Source organism: Pelmatolapia mariae, linkage group LG2 (genome assembly GCF_036321145.2).
Source record: "Pelmatolapia mariae isolate MD_Pm_ZW linkage group LG2, Pm_UMD_F_2, whole genome shotgun sequence".
Lineage (NCBI taxonomy): Eukaryota > Metazoa > Chordata > Actinopteri > Cichliformes > Cichlidae > Pelmatolapia > Pelmatolapia mariae.
Window position 1 is genome coordinate 13,860,443 of NC_086228.1, and position 18,067 is coordinate 13,878,509.

Consider the following 18,067-nt stretch of genomic DNA (forward strand, 5'->3'; position numbering starts at 1 on the left):
CAGTGTTTGGTTTTTCAGTGTTTTTCCTACATTTCTCACTAGTGTAACCTTAAACTATTGTATGGAATTACTGTATGGTTCTGAAACACCACTGCTTTCAGACATCTAATCAAAATATCTAGACCTCTCTCTATGAGTTTTGTAATTCTCAATTGTATGAAGTCCTACACCAAAGAATGTTTTTACTGTATTTTATTTAGTCCTGTCAAAAAAGTTCACCCCATGATTAAATAGCTTGTAGAACCACCTTTACCACAAATAACTTGAAGCGTTAATTTAATGTACAACTTTATCAGTTTCTCACATCATTGTGGAAGAATTTGGGCCTGCTTTCTTTATACTGTTGGTTCAGCTCATTGAGGTTTGCAGGCCGTAATTTATGCACAGCTCTCTGAAGATCCTGCTGCAGCATTTCAAACAGGTTGAGGTTTAGACTAGCCCACTGCAGCAACTTGAATCTTTTGTTTTTCATCCTATCTATTGTAGATTTGAATTGTAGAGTCTTTCTTCTCTCAACCTTCCATCACAAGCATTAGTTCTTCAGTCTTTTTCTAATTATACAATCATGTACTTTAATATTAACATGCTAACTCTCACTTTTCACCCCAACTGGTCACGGCAGATGGCCGCCCCTCCCTGAACCTGGTTCTGTCGGAGGTTTCTTCCTGTTAAAAGGGAGTTTTTCCTTCCCACTGTCGCCAAAGTGCTTGCTCATAGAGGGTCATATGATTGTTAGGTTTTTCTCTTTGTGTATTATTTTAGGGTCTACCTTACAATATAAAGTGCTGCTGTTTTGATGTGGCACTGCATAAATAAAACTGAATTGAACTGAATTAGGCCTGTAGAGGCTGAGATGTAGCTCTTGGGTTTTTTGCCATTTCTCTGAGGACTACACAGTCTGACGTTGGGGGTCAATTTTCTGGGACGTCCACTCCTCGGAAAATTTTGTCATTGTGTTAACACACACACTTGAATGCTCCAAAACAGCAAACTGTCAAACTCTTACAAGCCTTTAAAGTGAGAGGTGCATGTGATTAGCAGTACCTAGCTGCTACTTACCCTCCTAATTCCCATGAAAACAGGGAGGATCTACTTAGTTTTTCACACAACTGTGCATAAATCCTGAGGGCCAAATTACATATTGTACATACACATCATGGGTAATAAATGTAAGGGCTTCTTTGAAATGGGATGTGCCCATAAAGTGAAACAATTTTCATCAGTACTGCCAAGAAAACCATGACAATACAGCAGAATGAGCAAAACCTGCAGTCTTAAATACGGCTAATTAAATGGAACGTAGTCATATGTTATTAAACACACGCCTTTCCTGTTTTGGTGGATGAATTAAGCTATTCTTCTTACAAAGTTTGCATACAGTATTTAATCTGAGCACAGTTGGAATCTTTCAACGTGACCTTTGCCATGATAACATCCACACAATCTTCAGTAGGTGAAGATAAAATACCGAAAAAGATGGCCTTTAAATTGCTTTTTCTCCACAGCTAGAGTAATCTTTCAACTCAGCACAAACATATTTTTGATGACACAGCTGTTAATTTTTGCCATTTATACTGAAAAGACTCATAGGAATTGCTACAGATTGCAACTTGTGCAAAAATGTCAAACATCATTGATTAATCGAACTTCTTCTATAACCCTGGACTACTAATGTCATTACCCCTGTGATGAAATAATGGCGTTGCTATTAAGTGATCCAAGAAGCAAGGAAATCAATAGCAAAATAACTAGATTTCTTTTCCTGTTTTGGAAGCCACTTCGTAAACAAATTTCTGCAAAATGGTGCAGGTTTGTCTCCCAAGATGCAATGCTTTCAGCAATGTGTGATGGTATCATAGCCTTGCACTTTCAAATGGCAGATGCTGCAATTATTTCCAAATGGGTGTGGGGTTTTCCGGCCTTATCCCCCTTTTCCATACTTGTTTAACTGTACTTTTTTTCTAAAGGAAAACCAAACACTGATTATGAAGCCAGTTGAGGTCATTAGATAACAAGAGTTCCTCTCTTTCTAGTTTTTAATTTTCCTCAGGTTGTATAGCTGCACCCCTCTGCATGATCTTGCAGAGTTCAGCTGAGAAGTCAAGGCTGGGCCTGGAAGCAGAGCAGGAGTCTGGTAACAATATCAAACAACCATTGAGCTGGAAAGAAGTGTTTTGTTCCCGACACCGGTGTGATGGTGTTTGCTTAATCTCCAATCAACGCACTACCAGAATGGACCCTTTTTATTGATGGCCAAAGCCTTGTGAGGCACACGCAGGGGATCTGGCATACAAGTGACATCATCAAAGCTGTGTGTGCATTTTTGTTCCTCTCTGAAAATAAATTTAACTGCTAAAGCTGGTTATTTCACAGCTGAACAGTGGAGCTCCTGGCTGTTTTGTTTTGGGTGGTTCTCAGAATCGCCTGCCAGATGTATCCGTATGTACAACAATCCAGAGGATATGTGGCCAATTCAGGCTGCCGTAGGGCTCCCAGCAAAATAACAAGAACCAAATGTTTATGAGATATTTCTATCTTTGACAAAGTTCCACTTGAACGTGTCTCGGTGATCAATTGATCAGCCATTTGTCACAGGGCAAAGACTATGGACAAAGTAAACAGCCTTTGTTGAAAGATATGTGCTCATTGCGGAACATCTGTGAAGCATTGCACTCGTGACCATCTTAACATCCCCACATTTTAACAAACTGCTTCTGAACTGCTTCATATGTTAAAACGTGTTCCAGAGGTTTCTCTGACATTTTGTATTATTCGGACCAAAAATAAACTGGCATAAATATCAAATCTGTGGGTTTCTACGAAGCAATTGCGTGTTTTCAGCTCATATTTGTAGAAAAAAAATTAGCCCAATGCTCCGTGAGGCATCTAAAGACTCGGGGTGTCAAGTCCAGTGCCACTCAGACGAGTGGAAGGGCAGCAGCTACAGTCTGTAATCATCGGAGCTTTCCTTGTTCGACTGAAATTGCGTTTCATCGTATTTTGTTTGCTCAGAGCTGCACAGGAACAGACTTGATGGTGTGGAGGAACACTTGGGAAATGTGGGTCAGTCCAACTCACTGAACACCACCCAGACAGCCCATGAAACAAATCCAAAATGAACAGCACTTTGCATGAGGCTGAAATGGATATACACAAAGCACTACCTATACGCTTCATAAAAATTCTTAAGAAAACAGGTCTGTGACCTTTCCTGTGAAACTGAATTCCTAAATGCTAAAATCTTCAGTCAGTTAATCTTTAGCAGTCTGCTGCATTCATCAAGTTTGATTAGAAATAAAACCCTGAAACGTTTAAATCCGTCTTCAGCAGGAAGAATCTGCGTTACAACTTGTATTTCCTGAAGGGATAACTTCTGCCATTTAAACATCTCTAACTCTGAGACTAGCAATGCTTTCCTCATATGAGGTAAATAATAAATTTTTCAAGGTAGGTAATTTTTATGGTAAAACATCTGATTGACAAAACTTCTGCAGCTGTTAATAACCCAACCGTCTTGATGTAAAATCTAGTTGCAGAAGGCTACAAGACACTGTAAATGACAGATGCTAAACAACCACTCCCATTGGTAATTTTATTCAAATTGTTATTAAAGGTGTAAAACTAGTATGTTTAAACATGACAGGAAAAGTGTTGAATCCACATCTGTCAGAAAAAACATGTCCTCCATCCTGTGAAATCCAAACAGATGGCGCAGGACACCCTGGTCTTTTTGGCATTGCTTGCTGATCCCAGCGCAGTTGCCGTTTTTAACTCACTCCTGGGAAGTCCCGTTCTGACCACTTTCCCTTTCTGCATTTGTGATGGGTACTGGATATCCTCCAGTGTCAAAACAGCAACCCAACAATTTGATTTTCTTTTTGGGAAGGAGGACAAAGCCCCAGGAAGACAAAATTGGCAGGTGGGGTCAGCTGGGTAGGAGAAACTTTTTGCGCTGTGTGTTCTCCCTCAGGCACCTCACGACAATACAACTGGGGGACAAGCTGAGTGTGCACAATACCAAATGAAAGAAAAGAAAATGTTTACAAGCTTGTACAGTATGGACCCTGAAAGCTGCTGTCAGTGGGTTGAATCCAGCAACACAGCTCTGATGGGAATGTGTTCTACATGAAAGTTGGGTCAGTTTATCACTGCCTTTTAAGAACCATGACAAAATGCACATCTTCAAGTGATCAGAACAAGACTTTCAGGTAATGATTAAAAACTTGCAGCAGTGGTGAAGCGGTTCTTTGACTTTCATCAGTAGGGCTTCTTTTAGGTATTCACGTTAAGTCATGGCCAGGGCTCTTGGTGAGGCTGTAAAGCTAATAGGTGAGGCCAGCACCTGCAGAGAAGGGAAACAAAGTAGAGCAAGCCTAAATATACATTGATGGGATTGGCCATTTCTTGCCTTGGCTCCCCTGTGTTACTGTCTGCTTTTCTTCAGTAACTGTGGTTTTAGCTTTCAGCTATGTGCTCTCTCACGGTACACAACTGAGAGGCAACACTTTTGGGGAGAAGCACTGCGACCACTTTTATTATAATTTAGAGGGTTTAAGAGGTCTGAGACACTTTTATATTGAATTAGTGTATGAGTTATATGCCCCAATGACAAAAATTAAATGTTTCAGGGCTTTGTTAGTGTGAATGGATTGTGCAAAATGTTTTAGGTCAATTCCCTTAACCCCTTGCCTTAAGCATTTACATCCAAACAATATTAATCACCACTTTTCCTCAGAAACTCATCAAACCTACCCGATTGGTTCGCATTAGTTTGACAGTCACTTAATCCTGTCAGCGCTCTCCAAACCTGCTATAATCCCTGTTTAATCAACTGATCTGTGCCCTTCCCCAGTCATCAGTGACAGGATTATCATTTAGGGAGACACATCTGCGGCCAATTCAACATGCTTGCTGTTATGAGAATGACCCTGTGAGATGATACAAGAGATAAAAGCCGCCGCAATGAAGTCTCCTTCGAACATAATCCTCTCAGATCTCAGTTCGGAACCACCAAGACGTATCACATATCCGCTAATCATTTTCTAAATTGTTTACTGAGAATACTCCTTGTCTGGAAGACAGCAAGCCTGCAGGGAGAAGCAGCTTTCTCTGCATTACAGTCTGGGGTTGGGGTCACGCGGGGCAAGCGATTCACGCTTTAAATACTGAATGTTATACCGTGAAAGGACACAAATGTATTAGGTTATGGGGTTGTTAATGGAAAGAATTATTGCATTGACGTTTTTGGTTCACTGAGCCAATGTCCTACAGAAAACCTGCCTTTTATCAAGTATCTGTTGAAGTGCAGCTATACTGCGGCATATTCCTGCGAGTCCAGTACATTTGACAAATAAACAAACCATGACTGGAAAGATTCAGTCATCTCGGAGACACAACAGCTAAGGCAGCGTTTCATCTCCCTCAATAATATTCATTACAAATCTGCCTCTCTCAAAAATGTTTTCCTGGTTTTTCGGTATTTGTCACTTAGCAGCTTTAAGTACAAACAAATGACTGCAAGTTATGTGACGATTACATTCTCTTGAACAGCCTTTCAGTTGGCAACTTGTACATTCTGTAGGTTTATTTTGGGTTTTGCTCAGAACTACTACAAACTGCAGAGCAGGCTGTAGTTTAGTTAACATTGATGCCGTATATTTTACAGTGGAATAAAGAATCTGCCAACGACAGCAGCTGCACAAATGTATCTGCTAGAAATGTGACATAGCATCATTGCAATGAAGTGATTGATTTCCAGGATACAAGCAGCTTGGACCAATCCATTTTCTCCACCTCACTGAAGTCATTGCAAACAGAGAGAAACAATATTTCAAAGTATAAATATCAAAAAGGTCAAAGATTGAACTCTGACAGTTATCTCTCTCTATTGGTTTTAATTTTCTGCCGTCATGCCTTAAAGCTATTACGGTTGCTCTTGCCAAAACAGACACGGGACTCGATGCATTCATGTGCTGTGCTCTCACGTCGCCCACATCACAGTATCTCAAATGGAGCACGACTCCTCTCCTGGCTTCTCCCCATCGTTTCGTACAACATCTGGTACTGTGGGCTGGCTCCAAACTCTGGTGGAGGTCTGTCACTGCATGCTGTAACACATCTCTGAGAGGACCCTCCACAAGATGAAGACGGACTGCGCTGGCAGGTCTGCATCAGAGCAGCCCGCGATGTTCGTCACGCATCAACATCTGTCCACAACTCGGTGGGATGCAAAAAGGCCCCGTTTCATTTTCTACAGCGAGGGGCTTGTGCTCTGTAGTGTTTCTGTGCATGGTGGGGAATGGGTGCACTCGTGCTTGAAGACGATGATACACTGCAGCATGGAAAGATTATGCTTCTGTGGTAACATTTTGGTATGAGAACAGTTGTGATTCATGCTTATTTTGCACACGTTTTGGCCGGACTACTGTAGCACTAAAAATTCATATTGGTTCAATCTTGTATATCCTTTCCTTTCTTTCTGTGAGAAGTCTTCAGCAGTGGAAAAGTAAAGCATACAAAGTTATTCATGAGACATCACCACTGAGTGATGCAGAAGTTTCTCTCTACGCTCTCTACGTTAATTAAGTCTGCCAAAGCAGGGTATGTACACAATTATTTTACCACATATGATACATGTTGGGATGCGGCAGAAAAGCTACTGTAAAATAAGGGTTTCCGGACTGTCAAACATTTACCCTAAGTAGTTTGTTGTATGATTAAGCACAATATTTCTGAGTTCACTGATGTTATACTCAGACAGCATTTGCATTAACCGATAAATTTAAAATCAGCTGTGGGTGAATGTCTGTGTAATATGTAGGAGTTCATTTCATTTCTGTTATAACTGCTTTCAAATGCTTTCGTTTTCAAGTTTGCAAATTCTTGTTTTCAGCGACGGCCTCCAGCAGCAGATGCAACAAGCTCATTGCAGTCATGCATTTAGTAGGTCAACTGAACTGGTGACCAGAAATAATAGTGAATAATAGAGTTTAGTAAAAGCTCACACTCCACAAAGTTAAGCCACCACACAATGTGGCTTTGACATGAAAGACCTCTGTTTTCTGCTTCTTGTTTCTTAACAATGGTCTTTTAAATAAATAGATAATTTGCACCATTTTCAGGTGTCGAAATCTAGTTAAACCAATGTAGTGGCAGATCAAAAAGGATTAGTTGCAATGATCATTTTTGTAACAATAGCAGGAAATCTGCTTAGTTAGTGTGTCATAGGTTGTGGTGCACTACTGCATTTTTCAGTTTCAATTACCTGTCTTACCAACTACAAGTCCAGGGTCAAAACACGTGTCCATCAGACATTCTGGTCTTTAATTAATCCCTCTGTATTTATTAAAAATAACATATTTGGGTTGTTGAGGTTTTTCAGTCATTAATATTTAACCTCTGAGTGTTAGGAATTGTGAAAAGCACCATTTTTAAAAACTTTTGTAGCAAAAGATTCAGAAAATAATCAGAGAAAAGTGTCACTGCAATTGCAATTATACATATTTTTTACAGAGCACCCTTGGTAGGAAATTCTTAACATTAGGCACCTTGTCGAAAGCAGAGAAAACCATATGGAAAAATAAAGACGGCAAACGTTATGGTTACCAAAGAAAAAAAATCTTCTTCAAATTTGGTAAAAATCTGTGGTTTGGATAAAAATCTACACATGGAGGACTAGAGTCCCTCTTTGCAGTAAAATATTTATTTCTCCCCTGACTTGGAGTCTTGTGTTCATGACAGAAGAAAAAAGTAGTAAAGTCTGGTCTTAAGAGTCCCGTTCGCCTCATTCCAGCCCAATTTGTTCCCCTTCTAGATGTAAATCATGCAACTTAAGTGTAAATCATGTCTGCTGCCTGAAATGATGCCCGGTTTTTGATGCTGATTTCCAAAGTGCAACATCCTCAGCCACTAGGTTGCTTCTAGGCGATGAAATTAGATGAAGAAGACTATCATATCAACGGCAATTTAACAATAGTGGAAACTATGCTTTCGATATATTAAAACATACAAATATTGAGCCAGATAATTGTGCTAAGAAGACATGAAAAGAAATGCTGGAGAAGTTTGTTTGAAACTTGCAAACAAGCCTGATGCTTCTCAGAGACGACGTTTGGAAATTAAAATACATAAATGGGAACTTATCCATACAGTAAGAGCCACATTACTGCTTTGAGTTTGCCGGTTTTCTAAGTTAAGAGTGGATGGGTGCATGAGGGCATTTGCGTCATTTGCTGAATAGGCACTGGCATGGTAACCATCCATGTGCATTTCAGTTAAAACTGAAATAAATACCTTTACTGCTCTGTTTGAACCTTTAAAAACCTTAATCACATTCACTTTGAATAAGCTGGCATCATGCATTGCCAGACTGAACTGTGTATTTATAGCTTTGCTTCACTGGTGCATAGGAGTTCAGAAACATTAAACTTTTCAAGCTCCAACATTGTGAGAACGTGATGAGAGTTTTTCAGTATTGTAAGCAGGATATTTACAGGGTAAGGTTGTCAAAAAATTGATACTCGGATACTAACTGATTCTAAAAATTACTATTGGATTAAATACTTCTTTGCCACAGTGCAGTCTTTGCTTCTTCCAGTTGACACATGGCCTCACAGCATAGCTCCAGACAGGCACACAGCCTTCAAGAAAAGTCTACAAGCAACCAGACAGAAACAGTGGCAACCCTCCATAGCCACTCAAATTAATTAAGCAACAAAGATATAGTGACAAGTCGCAAGCAGCACAGAAACAGGGCTGTAGCTGAATACATAAAACAGTAGCCTAATCTTTATTTTAAAAAATCATATTTTTTGCCCCCAGTGGCACTGAAAATGTTTTCCTGGATATTAATGTTGAAATTTTAGTATTGTGACAACCCTACGGGCAAATCAATTTTCTCTTATTGCAATATTTCAGCAATGCCACTACCAATCAAGTCAAGTGGTGAAAATATTGTGGTTTGAGGTACTTGCTTTGTAGCCTATCACTCGACATTACAGTGAAGAATAAGTTGATCATTGCCGTGGTTATTAGCTTGCTTTTGTTGCGACTTTTGCACCAACCAAGATACCAAAGGTCAGGCACATCCACCATTAAGCACTGAAGCAACACACATATTTGAATCATTCCCAACTCTACTCAGTGTATGAAAATACTCTTTTTTTATGTATACCTGGACTCTAGTTGGACTTGTAACATCTGGGAAAGCAGCTATGAATTTTGTTTGCTTTGGGGAACTAAAGTTGCATTTGGATCTGTAAATGGCTATTACATCAGAAAACAACCACGCTGGCCATTACTCTGTCGACGATCCCCGAGATCATCTTCTATCAGCACCATCCTAACCAAAGCTTTACTGAAGTCTGCTTTATCCTTTCTGACACTTACTGCCTCTCAGATATGAATTAACACCTCCATCATTTCTCTGTTTCTGGTGCAGCGGGCCTGTGAAATGCATTGTGGTTTGGGTTCTGGAGGGCTGTAATATGTCAAAACCAGGTGCTACACGTCTTAATGCAAGATGGCCAATTGTAAGCATTCCATTGCAGACCATCGCTCAAAATCTCCGTCCTGGCAATGGAACTATTCAAACTGAAAGGAGTTATTTATGAAGGAGGAAAGTGACATATATTAGGCCAGACATGTCTTTATCTTTAAAATATCCTGACTGGTGAGCAGATATGGGTGCATATCGCAAGCTGTTACAGAAATTTAATACCCGAATCCTGATGAATGCGTCTTTAATGTGGTTGACGGCTCCTGCAGACAAAACCAAAAGAAAGAACTTTGACTTGCATCTTTCTCCGGGTGTACGTCTGGCAGAAGGAGCAGTGGGGCAGCACGATCCTGCAAGTGGAAACTTCTCCGCATGCAAAGATAAGAAAAGGAGGGGGGAGGGAGAGGAGGCATGGGGGAGAGGGGGTGGGGGGCTGCAGCTGGAAGACATTATGTGTACCAGTCATCCTCACTGGAGGAAAAGAAATGACAAGGAAGAAAAAGAAGAAACAAGAAAATAAGAGACAACTTTCAGATATCCTCAGATGTTATTTATTAAAAAGAAGAAGCCCCCAGCCACCCCTCCCTCTCCTTATTATTGGATGTATGCTTGCCTTGAGACTGAACTGTGCTGGATTCGGTTCTTTTTATAAGGTGCTTTGACTCAATAAAGATTTGACAAATGCTTTCCGTCACAATCACTGTTTCATCGCATTAATTACTGCATGTGGTACGGACGGTGAATGAACCTGCAGGATTTCAGACCCTTCAGGGAATCTTCAGTCATTCATAATAAATGACGACCCCATGCTACAATCAGAAGCATCAGAAAAAAATACCGTCTTGTAGATGAAACACATGTCACGGTCTGCGTGGCAGACCGTGGGGATATGGGGAATGAGGACCCAAGATGCAGGACTTTGTGATGAAGGCAGTGCATTTATTTACAGGGGTGTAAATAGTCACAGAATCAACCCCGTGTTTTCCCCTTGACTCCCGTGTCGTGTCTTCACCCACAAGTCCGTGCTCCGTGCTCTTCTGCTCCGCTTTGTCCCTGCACCCCGTGCTCGCTGCTCTTGTCTTCCCTGCTCCTTCCTGGAGAAAATAACAAAGAGGCAACCTGTCAGGACACTCGATTACCGCAGGCATGCACACACTGGACTATACATTCATCGACACTAACGTGGAGTTTCACACAACGATCCCACGCTGAGGAGCGCTCAGCCACAGTCTTAAGAAGCTCCCCAACGACGCTCCATTAGCTGCAGGTGTGCGAGTCATCATCTGCTTCAGGTGTGGCCATCCTCTAGGTAGGACACGCCCACCTGAACCCAGTACTCAGCCACACTCACAGACACACCCACTTGCCTATACATACAAGGACGGGGAATACAAGAACAGCAGCAGTGCAGACAACACACAAACATCACATAATAACAGCAATGATTATAATAGTAGTCCACACTGCCCACGGACCCTAAATCCCTGGAGCTGGGTCCGTGACAACACATTTCAAATGTTTGCCTGTTTTCTTTGTCTTTTCATGACTACAGTTATTAGTACTCTTCGCGATTCCTTTCATCTTAGTATATATATTATACCTTAATATATCCTGAACTTTCTGGACTTTGCTGCAGACTGAACCACTTTAGCAAAGCAAATGTCATCTGATTAAAGAGTTACAGAACAAAGTGATGGAAGTGAAAAGACTGCAGGACCCCATTTACGCCTGGCATCATGGAAGTTGGGTCTCATCCAGGGTATACATGCAAGGTGAAGGCATGGCAACTGGAATTAACTGTCAAGGTACTTTCTAGTCTGTTCTAGTCATTCTTAGACAAAAACATAAACAACTGTGCCACAGAAGATCAAAGGTCTCCTTAGGGCCTCCATTACCCTTTAATTTCCACCAATTTGCAAAATATTTACACCAGGCCACTGTAGATGATCCAAAAATGAGTTTTGTGAAGAACTGCATGTGAAAGTAATGGTTGTAGAATATTTGACATACATGGCTCTCTTATTATATTCAGATTTGTTGGTTTGCAGACAATGGTTGCAGCATATTGTGAGAAAGTGGTCATAAGTAGTGTCCTTCTGACACTGTGAATTTTGCCACATGCTGTTGTTGACCGCCACTTCCCAAATTTGTCTTTTCCCCCTTGATCTTACTTTGTGTGGTAAATCCATGAATGCACTGAATCCGGGTGCTGCAGTCTTTGCATAATTCGACATGCCCAAATCTTGACAGTTTGACATTTGTGGAGCCTAAGATTTCATTGAATTTGCATGCAATAAAATTAATCAGTGTCTCTGAGCATGTAATGCCTAAATTGGCCAATGCTTTCAAGTTTAAAACGTATTTCTTTGTTTGCTGAAAAAAAAAAAAACACAACTCAAAAATACAAAAAGATAGAAACTTTGTCCATTCAGTAGACAGTCCAGACAGACTTTTGGCCAAGGTATTCGAGTCCCCCCATCCTGCAGCTGCTTTAGTAAAGCGAAGCATTGGCCAACAATAGAAAACTGTGGTTGTGGGTAGGTTTCCTTGCATGAAAGGATATAATTATATGAATATGAAGTATGGACTTTGCTGAAAAAGAGGAAAAGTCTCACTTTTAGAGTAAAAGTAATATTCAAAGAAAGGCTGTATCTGTTCATGGAGTACAAATAGAAAACTGGAAGAAAGCAAACTAACCAAAATTCGACTAGAACTGAAGTGGAATAAGATGACACTGAGGTAGTTACTCAAGATGGTAGGAAAGAAAATACCAGAGCAAACTACAACAATGAGTCATAGACTCGTTTGTCCATTATTTCACAGCAGAAATGAACTGTCTGAATGTCTTCATTTACACCCACAAAGGCTTTATATCCCACCGCAACAGTGCAAAGATTACCAACCCCAGTAACAATTCATCTGAATTTGCCTGGAACTGAACTTGTCAGCGCGTCTTCCCCTCCACAGTCCTTTGGAAAGCTCAACATTTCCACACTTCTCCCTGCATGTGAAGCTTGTACTGTACAGATGTACCCTCAGCACACCGGGAGGGGAAGTGCAACAGCCGCGCAGCGATGACGAGGAAGCAAGTGCGGGTGTGGCCGAGCTCTGCTGTGGAAGCTCATGTGCGGTAACATTTTAGAAGTTGAAGGCTTGTTTGCGGTGTAGACACCAGCTTCATTTCCTCTCAAGTTTGCCAGCACACACTTGAAATCACACTCATTAGATGTGGGAAAAGACCTCATGTGAAAAGCCCACTCAGCTTTTATGCCGTATGAGATTAAAGACAAGCTGAAACATTGACCAGTGGTGCTGACTGCTCCTGAATCTGAAATGTTTTCATTCAAAATATCAGCCAAAGTATATCTTAATACTGTTAGCACATTACATTGGTAATATTACTTTGAAACTTTTCAATGCATTTTGATTGTAATAGACCATTTCTTTTTTACATGACTTTTCTAGTAGCTTCCAGTGGTGTTCACAAGTTCTTTACTTTGAAGGTTTGCCTTTTGCATCTAGAAAAGCAGTGAGAGTGCCTATCGTAGTGCACAATTAATGTGCAGCAGGACCAAAATAACAGCTTAAAAAGGCTAAAAGATGTCCATGAATTATGAGAGGATCTCCATGTTTATATAGATGTACACCTTGTCTCTATGTCTCTTTTTGGAATGAACCCCCCCATTGTTCCCCGCACATGACTTATTGAATGATATGTAAGTCCATAATTAGATGATCACATAGCAAAGAGCCAGTTTTGTCATCACCTACTTGACTGAATCAGTGGGTCTGAGTTTAGCTCCATTAGATCATCCATTGGAAGAGCGCCATCCTTTCAGTGTAGTGTCATAAATACAGAGGTGATGGTGGGAATGAGGAATTGTGGTGCAAGGGGCAGCTGCACCTCTCTATAGTATTTATGGCAGCAAACACAGAGGACACATGTAGATAAATTCAAAAACACATCATAACAATCCCGTGAAGGCTGCGGCTTATAGAGCTTGGTACGTCTGCTGCCAATTTTTTACCGCCCTACTTCGAGGGGACCAAGAAGGGGTCAGCATTTCAAGAAGCTCTTCGAAAAGTCTGTGGGATAAGGCACATTTGGGAATCTGCTTTATGACAGTATTGTAAGCATAGTATGGGTTTTATGATAGCTGAGGTCATGTACTTCTGTTATGAGTATGAAGGCTTATTTTATGCCAGAGACCACATTCTCTCTGAATGTATAGATATGTATCATGCCAAAAAAAGGTATGATGTCCAAATAGCAGTAGGGGCCGGAGAACTCATTAACACATCAGTCCAACTGATATCTTTCCGGAGAAAACGTTTCAGCCACGCAGTTTCATCCTTTGTGCACTAAAAGGAAGAGTATTTGTGTAAGCAGGGGTTTCTTCTTTAAACTATGTTTTAGCTTGTGTTTGCTCATAAAAAAGACATTTTGTGGAGATGAAATGGCCATAGGGAATTAACTAAAAAAAAACAAAACAAATATATTTAATAATTAATAGTAATAATGAATCAAGTTTTTACTGGGTAAAGCGAGAATGGGAATGAAAAATTAGTGTGATTAGGCTTCTTGTGTTATCTGACAATGGCATGTTCATTGTGTCTTTGGTGGTTTTTGTACCCTCCATGGTTTAGGCTCATTTTGTTACATCTTGAAAAGGCTTCTCTGGATTGGGTATGGGGAGTCTAGCAGCCAGATCTGTGAATACAGTGGATTTTAGCATCTTTTCCTCTTATTATTTGTTTTTGTAGCCTGAAACTCTGTCAAACAGCAACCTTATGGATGCTGTTTTCAGGTGAGGGTTCTATAAACACGTTTTAAAGCAGATGCTAAGCTTCAAACAGCTACAGGCTGCTAACTGGAGTTTAAGTTGCAAGATAGCCTTTTAATGTTAATTTCTCAGAGAACTTCTGATAACATTATTCCTTGAAATTTGATGCTCCAAACATGAATTGCAGCCACAATGTGTGTTATGATGTGAATGTTAATAAGTGCAAGAGTGCAAGAGTTACTCCTGCAGAGTTGTACAAATCAAACCGCATGGTGTTTGGTAACACATGCTATCTGAAATCTGTAAAGCTTCAGACCTGAAGAACCTGACACATGCTGGCTTTGTTAAGAAGCAAACAGGACAAGCTCTTGATCTAAATGCCGCATTTTTTGCTGTGGGTCGGCCACTGGCTTCATGCAAAATTATGTGCATTTTGCACAGCTGTCATTCAGTGAGGACCTATAACATGGCTTTTATAAGCTAGTCTCACATAGCAGTTTGTAAACTCTTTGGTCTGGATCAACCCACTTCCTGTTGTTTGCCTCAGCCAGACTAGACAAATGGATCGTGCTCTAGAATTATATCGTTTTACTGTCATTATGTGTAAAATATTGGGTACTACAGCTTGCAAATGTGCTATAGTGGGTGTTTAGAGATATCTGAGTGCAGAGAGTCAACCAAGATGGTCAAATTATTGCAAGACAAGGACAGACAGAGTTCTTTTAAAATACTGTTATAGAGGCACTCGACATGTGAAACATCCATCCACAGAGGAGTAATCTGACCAGCTGATGAACCACCATGCGGTTTCAGAGTTTTGGTTTTTAAACAACAAATATTCAAAGGGTTGTTATGCAATTTTGGGCACACAAAATAAATCAATCAACCATGTCATGTGAATAAAACTGACCAAATCCTTACAGTTGAGTGCCACTTTTGGGTCCTGACATTCATGTGAATGCTATTGTGACACATATAATCAGCTTATATAACTAATCAACCCTTGTCCACTCCTGGATGTCCCACAACAGAATTCACACCCAAACGACCCAAAGGATACACCACCATATCCGATCCCAGACACCTCAGACACATTGACTTTCTGTGTCCATGCGCTGATGAATCAGAGCTTTTTTTGTGTGTGGCCAACCAGTATATTTATATAAATATATTATATTTACCCATTCTTGCACACAAGAATTTCACTCGCATGTACTGTACCAGCGTACCTCCACATGTGATGTGACAATAAAAGTGATTTGATTTGATTTGATTTGATTCAGTGTTCCCAGCGTAGCTGAATTTAGACCCTTTTTGGGGTGCTTCAAGCATATATTTTCCTAACTTTTCTACTGACAACAGTACAGGATAGAACAAAAACAGGTTTGTCATCAATAATAAGACTTTAGTTGCTGTGGCAGAAAGGAGATAAAGAAGTAATTTCATGACACAAATCAGTAATACAGATTAAAAACACACTTCAACTTAAATACAGCGAAAGTTCAAGCTTTTCTGATAATGCGGGGACATTGCTGTGGCTTATTTTTATTTGTTCTCTAAATAGTGTCAAAAACATCACTAGAGATTATGAGCTAATTTTAACCTTTTGTTTCACTAGTCTGGTGGTATATTGTGGTTTGCCAGCTAAGGAGCTGATGTGATTTATTATTTTAGTTTGTTAAAAATTTCTATTCTGATTGAATTAGGTTTCAGTCTTTGTTTACAGTACACCTTCAGATCCAGATCCAGCAAGTCAAAATTATGTGTCTATGTCCAGCAGCAGCCTGTATTCAGTTTGAATATTGCAATAAACTGATATGGACCAATTTATGTTTTTTATTCTCCAAAAAGTTTTGGTGAATGATGCTACTTTCAGCGCTTGATGGTTTGGTGGACTATCTCTATGTGATTAAAAGTCTGAAATAATGTTGTGAGTGTTTCTCATCTCATCTGCTTTTTCACAAATGAGCCTTTGTCTTAAAGGTGCCACCCTAAAACGGATTAGATTGAAATCTCAGATTATTCACTCTGAATTATTCTTAGACACTACAATAGGACATTCAATTAATTGGGATGTTTTTGAAGGTAACATTGTAATGTTTATCCAGTTGAACTGAGGTTTGCAAATGTGAAAACAGTTGATGACATTTGGAAACAGCATATTCCATTAATATTGATTTCAAGGCACTGCATGCATGACATTGTTATTGGGAGCTGAGCCCCTGTAAAAGCTTGAACCTAGAATCGCCCCTGGTTCTGAGAAAAGGATTTCTTATGACTTAATGTGTTTTGTTTTTCTTTGTTTATTTTTCTCTTCTAAGTGAAGCTTTGCCACAAAATGTTGTAGACATGTTTACAACTCATGACTTTAGTTCTTCCTTAACTTTCCCCAGCATCACAGTCTTGATGCCCATTAAGTATATAATTTACTTTAGTGAAACCTTCACTTCTTCCTAGCTCCATCAGGTCAACAATCTGTTCTTTGAGCAATGAAAAAATACAGACTGTATTCCTAATGATTTCTATACTTTCGGTTTGTACTTTTAGCTCTACAAGACTCAACAGTTCAACATACAGTACCCACTAAACATCAGCGGGCTGCATTGGCGCTGTTATCATACTGATGTAAACATTTAGCCCTCTGTGGCTAAAAGTGGACTCTCAGGGCTGGCAGCATAGCTCTGGATCATTATTTTCCCATGTTCACAAGTAATGGACACATCAATTTAAAACTCAAGCTAGAGTAACTGGATCTGGTTTAGTTGCTCTCATAATAAATCCCCCATCAAAAGTTTGTCTCTGTCTGCAGCACACCCTGTGTAAGCATGTGTACCAAACAAAGAACCAAGCACAGTCCGCCTGCATTTTGTTGTGGAGGGCTCAATGACGCTCACTCATCGTGTCTATAAACCATCGTGCTTTTGTTTGACACACAGTGCTGGGAAACTCAACTTCCCGTCCCTTGAAATAGGATTGCCCAACAGGATTATTTCATCACCAATTTATTGCCATCTAATCCCAGAGATTTCTGTCTTGGCATGGTGCCTTTCTCAAACAAACAAGCAGACAGAACAGGGCGGACATGGGGTACAAGTCCTTAATCATCTGCTCCCCCGCTGAGTCATCTTGTGAAAAATGGGGGGCTTCCTCCCTTTTTTTTCAGCACTTTTTACTTCTTTTGATTTATTTGAAGGACAATTCTGGAGCAGTGAGTCTGTAATTAGGGAATTGTCTTTGAGGTTTTGAATAGAATAGCAAAAGGATGCCGTCACAGCTTATTTAACCAGCTTCGTGTTCAAAACCATTACTAACAGCATAGAGCACTGCATGTGGTTAAAAGGCCACATTTCTGAACCTCATCACAGTGTCTTCCTAAATGGATGGAGTTTACTGCAGCTGTCAGGAGATGAATGGTGCCAGAGCATTCAGTTTAATTCTATTTAAATATCACAACTTCAAAGTAACAGTCATCTGAAGGAGCTTCCTATTGTAAAAGATAAGGACCCAACTATGTCAGAGGTAGAACCTTAATGATCTAAAAATACCTCACAGTATGCGTAGGGATCAAACTTTTTTCCAGCATGGCACCAATATCTTGGGTTTGGGTATCTGCTGATACCAGCACCAGTGTTAAAATAATAATCTGTGTCCTCACTGTGGCCTAAAGACTGTAAATCATCCCTTCATTCTTTAAATATTGCATTCCTACTTCCTAGTGTAGTGTTACAGCAAACATAAGAAGAGTGCAAGTGGGAGAGCATGCCAGCGAGAAGATCAGCACTAGTTA